Below are 6,500 nucleotides of genomic sequence, written 5' to 3' on the forward strand. Positions count from 1 at the left end.
GAAGGAAAACCTCTTCTCTAAATAATATTTCTTTTTAGGCTTAGCAACCAATGTAAAGTAGAAATAGATCTTCTAGTTTCTACTAGATTGAGAGAGATAGAGTGGAGGTGTGGATCGGAGGAAGGCCGGCCTGTCGGTGTCTACTCCGAGTTGTACTTGCGGGATCAAGTCTCCTAACCCGAGGCTTGCTTCTAAGATTCTTCAGTAATTCGACTTCTAATACTAGTAAGTTCTTGTTTTATTGTTCTTTGGTTTATGAGTTTACTTTAATCCTCTTCCGGTTGAGTATTAGAGTAATCACTTGCTAGCGTAAACGTGGTGTTTAGGCTAGGGTACTCATAGATATCCCCTGACTAGCTAGACCGTGGTAGTAGCGAGGAACGTGACATTTCCGAGTTACCTTTGCAGATCACATCTCGTTAGCAGGACGGGTAGGTTTATAGGTGCGGGTCGAACATCCTTTGTGTTGTCTAGCTTCCGTGAGCCTCCCCAATAGAACAGTAGATCATCCTTACCAAGGTTAGAACGAGACAACAGTTGCAGTCTTCTCTATACATCACTCACATCGAGAGACATTCTTTGTAGTCTAAAGGGATAGTAGCAATAGATTTGGTTAGTCAGATGCACCCTTTCTCCCAGTGGTAAAAATATAAATACGATAACTCTGGATAACCTCCCGGGTGAAATGCTCACCGATATCCGTGCGCTTGCGGATCATTTCCTTATTGCGTTACCAAATATCAACAGTCCTTCCCATTTGCTCCGGAGTTTTCCATGCCCGAAAAGCTTTATCCTGGAATTAAAAAGTAATACCATATCTCCGGGTGTGAACTCCTTCTTCTTGATTCTCTTGTCATGCCACCTCTTGACTCTTTCTTTGTAGATCTTTGAATTGTGATATGCCTTCTCTCGCCATTCTTCTAATTCTGATAGTTGCATTCTTCTATAATCTCCAGCAATATCTAGGTCCATATTCCATCTCTTTATGGCCCAGTGTGCTTTGAACTCTAGTTCAACAGGTAGATGGCAAGTCTTCCCGTACACCAATTGGTATGGAGACATTCCGATTGGGGTCTTGCATGCTGTCCGGTATGCCCAGAGTGCATCGGGTAACTTGTCTTTCCATGCCGTTCCTATTTCATTTACTGTCTTCTGAAGAATATTCTTGATTTGTTTGTTGGAAGTCTCTGCTTGGCCACTTGTCTGAGGATGATAAGCGTTTGTCGATGAAGTGTGCTCCTCCATCACTTATCACTACTCTGGGAACTCCAAATCTTGGAAATATAATTTCTTCAAACATCCTCTTTGAACTGACGTTGTCGGCATGCTTGCAAGGTAATGCTTCTACCCACTTGGAGACATAGTCAACCGCCACCAAGATGTACTCGCACTTCTTTGATGGAGGAAATGGACCCATGTAGTCTATTCCCCAGACATCAAAGAGCTCAATCTGAAGGTTGTTGGTGAGTGGCATTGCATCCCTTGTATTTATGTTGCCGTGTCTTTGACATGGCCCACATCTTCTGATATATTGCTTCGTGTCTTCATACATTGTAGGCCAGTAGAATCCACACTGCCAGATCTTTGAATGTGTACGGAATGCTCCATAGTGACCTCCATATGGTGATGAATGACATCTGTCGATGATCTTCCATCCTTCCTCAGTGGTCACACATCTCCTGAGTAAGCCATCAGAGCATACTCGGAAGAGGCATGGCTCGTCCCATATATGTGAACGACTTTCTTGAATAAGCTTCTTCTTGTTTGCTCCTGGTGGTACATACCCTGAAACCATAAAATTAACAATATCTGCATACCAGGGGTCAGACATGTTAATCCCGTAGAGCATGTCGTCCCGGAGTGAATCATTGATGGGGGTTTCCTGTGGATTCTTAAAATACATTCTAGACAAGTGATCAGCAATAGAATTTTCTACTCCTTTTTTATCTTTTATTTCTAAGTCAAATTCTTGGAGTAATAAGATCCATCTAATCAGGCGAGGTTTAGCATCTTTTTTAGTGAGCAAATATTTTAATGCAGCATGATCAGTGTAAACAATTATTTTAGCTCCAACTAAATAAGATCTAAATTTATCAATGGCAAAGACAACAGCCAGAAGCTCTTTTTCAGTAGTTGCATAATTAAGTTGAGCTCCTGTCAAAGTTTTACTGGCATAAGCAATTGCATGATGCTTCTTATCTTTAGTTTGTCCCAATACTGCCCCCACAGCATAATCACTAGCATCACACATAATTTCAAAAGGCAACGACCAATCAGGGGGTTGAATGATTGGTGTAGAGATGAGTGCTTTCTTTAATAAATTGAAAGATGTTAGACATGCATCATCAAATTCGAAAGGAGCATCCTTGGCTAGCAAAAGAGTAAGTGGTCTAGCAATAAATGAAAAATCTTTTATGAATCTACGATAAAAACCAGCATGGCCAAGAAAGCTTCGAATTCCTTTTATATTCACAGGTGGAGGTAATTGTTCAATTACTTCAATTTTAGCTTTGTCTACCTCAATACCTCTTTCAGACACTAAGTGTCCTAGCACTATTCCTTCTCTAACCATAAAATGACATTTTTCCCAATTAAGGATTAAGTGCTTTTCTTCACATCTTTGCAAAACCTTGTCTAAGTTTTCAAGACAACTATCAAAAGTTTTTCCATAAACAGAGAAATCATCCATGAAAACTTCCATAATCTCTTCAATCATATCAGAAAATATAGACATCATGCATCTTTGAAAAGAAGCTGGTGCATTACATAACCCAAAAGACATTCTACGGTAAGCATAAGTTCCATAAGGGCATGTAAAAGTGGTTTTGCTTTGATCATCAGGATGGATCGGGATTTGATGATACCCTGAATATCCATCTAAGAAACAGAAGAACGAATGGTTTGCTAACCGCTCTAGCATCTCATCTATAAAAGGTAAAGGAAAGTGATCCTTTCTCATGGCTTTGTTTAATTTTCTATAGTCTATGCACATCCGCCATCCTGTGACGGTGCGTTGCGGAATTAGCTCGTTCTTTTCATTCATAATAACTGTCATGCCTCCCTTTTTGGGCACAACTTGGACTGGGCTCACCCACTCACTGTGCGGCACAGGATATATAATCCCTGCATGCAACAACTTTATAACTTCCTTTTTAACTACCGCTCTCATAGTATTATTAAGTCTACGTTGGGGTTCTCGAGAGGGTGTAACAGAAGGATCTGTTGGAATACGATGGGTACAAATCATAGGAGTGATTCCTGTAAGATCTTGGAGTGAGTAGCCAAAAACTGAGTGATGTTTCACAGGAATGGTCATTAATCGCAGAGTTTGATCCTGAGTGAGTTCATCACTAATGATTACAGGGAACTCTGGATTATTGTTTAGGAAAGCGTATGTAAGACCGGGAGGTAAAGTTTTAAGCTCTATGGGAGGTCTAGGTGTTTCTGCAAACTCATCTAAGGGTTCAGGCTCGGAAGGTTCGTCTTCTTCTTCTGTGAAGAAAGGAGTTTCGTCTTCTAAGTCTGGTTCATCTAAAAGCTCTAGAGATGCAGCCTTTACTTCCTCCATAGGATCAGGCAAAAGATATGACTCGGCCTTATTGTTTAAGGAGTGTGAAATTATTATTGGGAATTTAAAAGTTTTTCCAAAAGAAATGTGTAGCTTTCTAGCATGACCTTCATAAAGGAGTCTTCTAAAAGGTTGTCCTATCAACAGGTCGAAGTCCCATGTATCAAAGATATAGAAGTTCAAATGAACCATGGAGCCTTCTACCGTAAGAGGTAGGATATTAATAATTCCAAGACTGGGGACTAATCGTCCCGAAGATTCCTTTATGACCTTTGTTGTGGGGGTTAAGATAAAATTTTTAAATAGTTTAAGTGCAAAGGATTCAGACATAACGTTGATCCCCACAACAGGATTATAAAGAGCATTAAATCGATCAGAATTATAAGCACAGCGTATAGTTATAGAGGGTGTGTCCAATCGGATCACATCAGAGGAAAGCTCTGATTCCTCCAACCATTCGCTGCTCATGACAGAGATAAGCTCTCTCAATTGATATTCACTTGGTAAATAAATGCTAGACTGGCCGTTTTGGGGTTTGTCAATAGAATGGTAGTTTGAAATATTTCCAAAATCGGCAAAAAGATCGGATTATATATCCAGCATGAAGTCCGGTGGTGGAATTTCTTCCTCTTGTGGCTCAGAACTTGGGATAGCTAAAGTAGATGAAGAATTTGGCAGAGTGTCTACTTCGGCTTCGTAGGTTTCATCATGAAGGGTATTATCCATCTCAGTTTCTAGGATTCTATCTAGGATCACTCTAGCTTCATCAGCAGGGATGCGAAAGAAAGAACCTCTAGACATTGCGTGCAGCATTTGTTTGTGATTTTTATGAAGACCTCGAAAAAAGTGAAATAAAAGAACAGGGTCTTCTAGATTAAGGTTTGGACCAGATTCTAAAAGATTAGAAAAATGTTTCCAGGATTTTCCCAAAGTTTCATTATCTTTTTGTTTAAAAGATAGGACTTCGAGTCTAAGGTCGGCTATACGGTCAAGGGAATAGAAATCTAGACAAAAGTTGGCTCGTAAAACTCCCCATTCACCTTGTTGTTGACTTACCTTCTGACTGTACCATTGTCTAGCTTCTCCCCTTAAGGAAAAAGGAAAAAGCTTCCAACATAAAGTCTTATCAGAAATGCCTTCAATGCGAAGACAATCACATGTTTGCTCAAAATCTCTAATATGAAGGTAAGGGTTTTCGTCTTCCTTTCCCGAAAAAGATAGGTTTTGAATCATGGCAATCAACCTAGAACTTAACTTATACTGGGATGTTTGGATAGGCTGTGATGATTCCCATGGTAAAAGGTCAGTTGCTAAAGGGATTGCAGACTCATGGATCGATTTAGAATTTTGGTTTTCAATAAGGTAAGAGTAAAGAAAATAAATAATATAAAAGATTAGAAAAGATAAAAGTATAGATACAAGCTAATAGCAAGACACAGGTTATCTTAGCAACCGTCTTTCTCCCCGGCAACGGCGCCAGAAATGCTTGTTGATATTTGGGAACGCAATAAGGAATTGATCCGCAAGCGCACGGATATCGGTGAGCACTTCACCCGGGAAATTATCCAGAGTATCGTATTTATTTTTTTTACCACTAGGAGAAAGAGTGCATCTGACTAACCGGTCTATTACTACTAACCTTTAGGCATAAAGAATGTCTTTCGATGTGAGTGATAAATAGAGAAGACTGCAACCGTAGTCTCCTTCTAACCTTGGTAAGGATGATCTACTGTTCTAATGGGGAGGCTAACGGAATCTAGACACCACAAAGGATGTTCAACCCGCACCTATAAACCCTATCCTTCCTGCTAACGAGATGTGATCTACAAAGGTAGCTCGGAATTGTCACGTTCCTCACTACTACCACGGTCCAGCTAGTCAGGGAATATCTATGAGTACCCCAGCCTAAACACCACGTTTACGCCAGCAATGATTACTCTAAACTCTACGCGAAGAGATTAAAGTAAACTCATAAACCATAAGAGCAATAAAACAAGAACTTACTAGAATTTAGAAGTCGAATTACTGAAGAATCCTAGGAGCAAGCTTCGGGTTAGGAGAACTTGATCCCGCAGGTACAAGCTTGGAGTAGACACCGACAGGCCGGGCTTCCTCCACTATACACCTCCACTCTATCTCTCTCAATCTAGTAGAAACTAGAAGATCTATTTCTACCTTACATTGGTTGCTAAGCCTAAAAAGAAATATTAATTAGAGAAGAGGTTTTCCTTCGAGGGCACCCCTCAATCTCTATGATAATTTCTTCATGTCTTCTACAGGGGCCAGGGGGCCTTGCTTATATACTCCTCCCCTTCTATGCGTTTTTGGGTCGATAGGCGAGGTGGTACTATGTTTTTCTTGATCCAATAGGTCGGTGGAATATCCCGAACGAAAGAGTCCTGATTTGGCTCCAGCAGGGGGGCGGGCGCCCAGGCTACCAGGGCGGGCGCCCTGGGCCTGGCCCAGTTTTCCCTCCGCTTCGGTCTCGTGGCTTCTGGAGTCTTCTAGATGATGTAAAATTACGCGGTGCGTTGATATGTCTATGTAATCCCGACATGTGGGCCTTTCTTCCTTATTTCCTGATAACCCCCTGCAGAAACAGATAAACAACAAAGCTCGTGGAATTCTGTCAGATCAAACCCTAATTCTAGGCGATGGTTGCATATTGGTCCTTTCTCTTGTTTATTTGATAATTAAAATTGATACTTAAGAACCGTCAACACCGGTCTCAAGTTCATTATTAGCACATGGTTATTCCACGATAGCAAATATAGCCAACCGTGATCATCATCCACCTAACTCTCGCAGGTGACAGGAAATCACCCGGCTTCTACCGAGCTAAGCATGGCTAAGCATTAATTTGATCCTGGACCTACTTAGGTGAGGTATAAGGTGGACAAGGTAGTCATTATGTAGCAAGGGTGTCATATCA

This window comes from Sorghum bicolor, chromosome 5 (genome assembly GCF_000003195.3).
Source record: "Sorghum bicolor cultivar BTx623 chromosome 5, Sorghum_bicolor_NCBIv3, whole genome shotgun sequence".
Lineage (NCBI taxonomy): Eukaryota > Viridiplantae > Streptophyta > Magnoliopsida > Poales > Poaceae > Sorghum > Sorghum bicolor.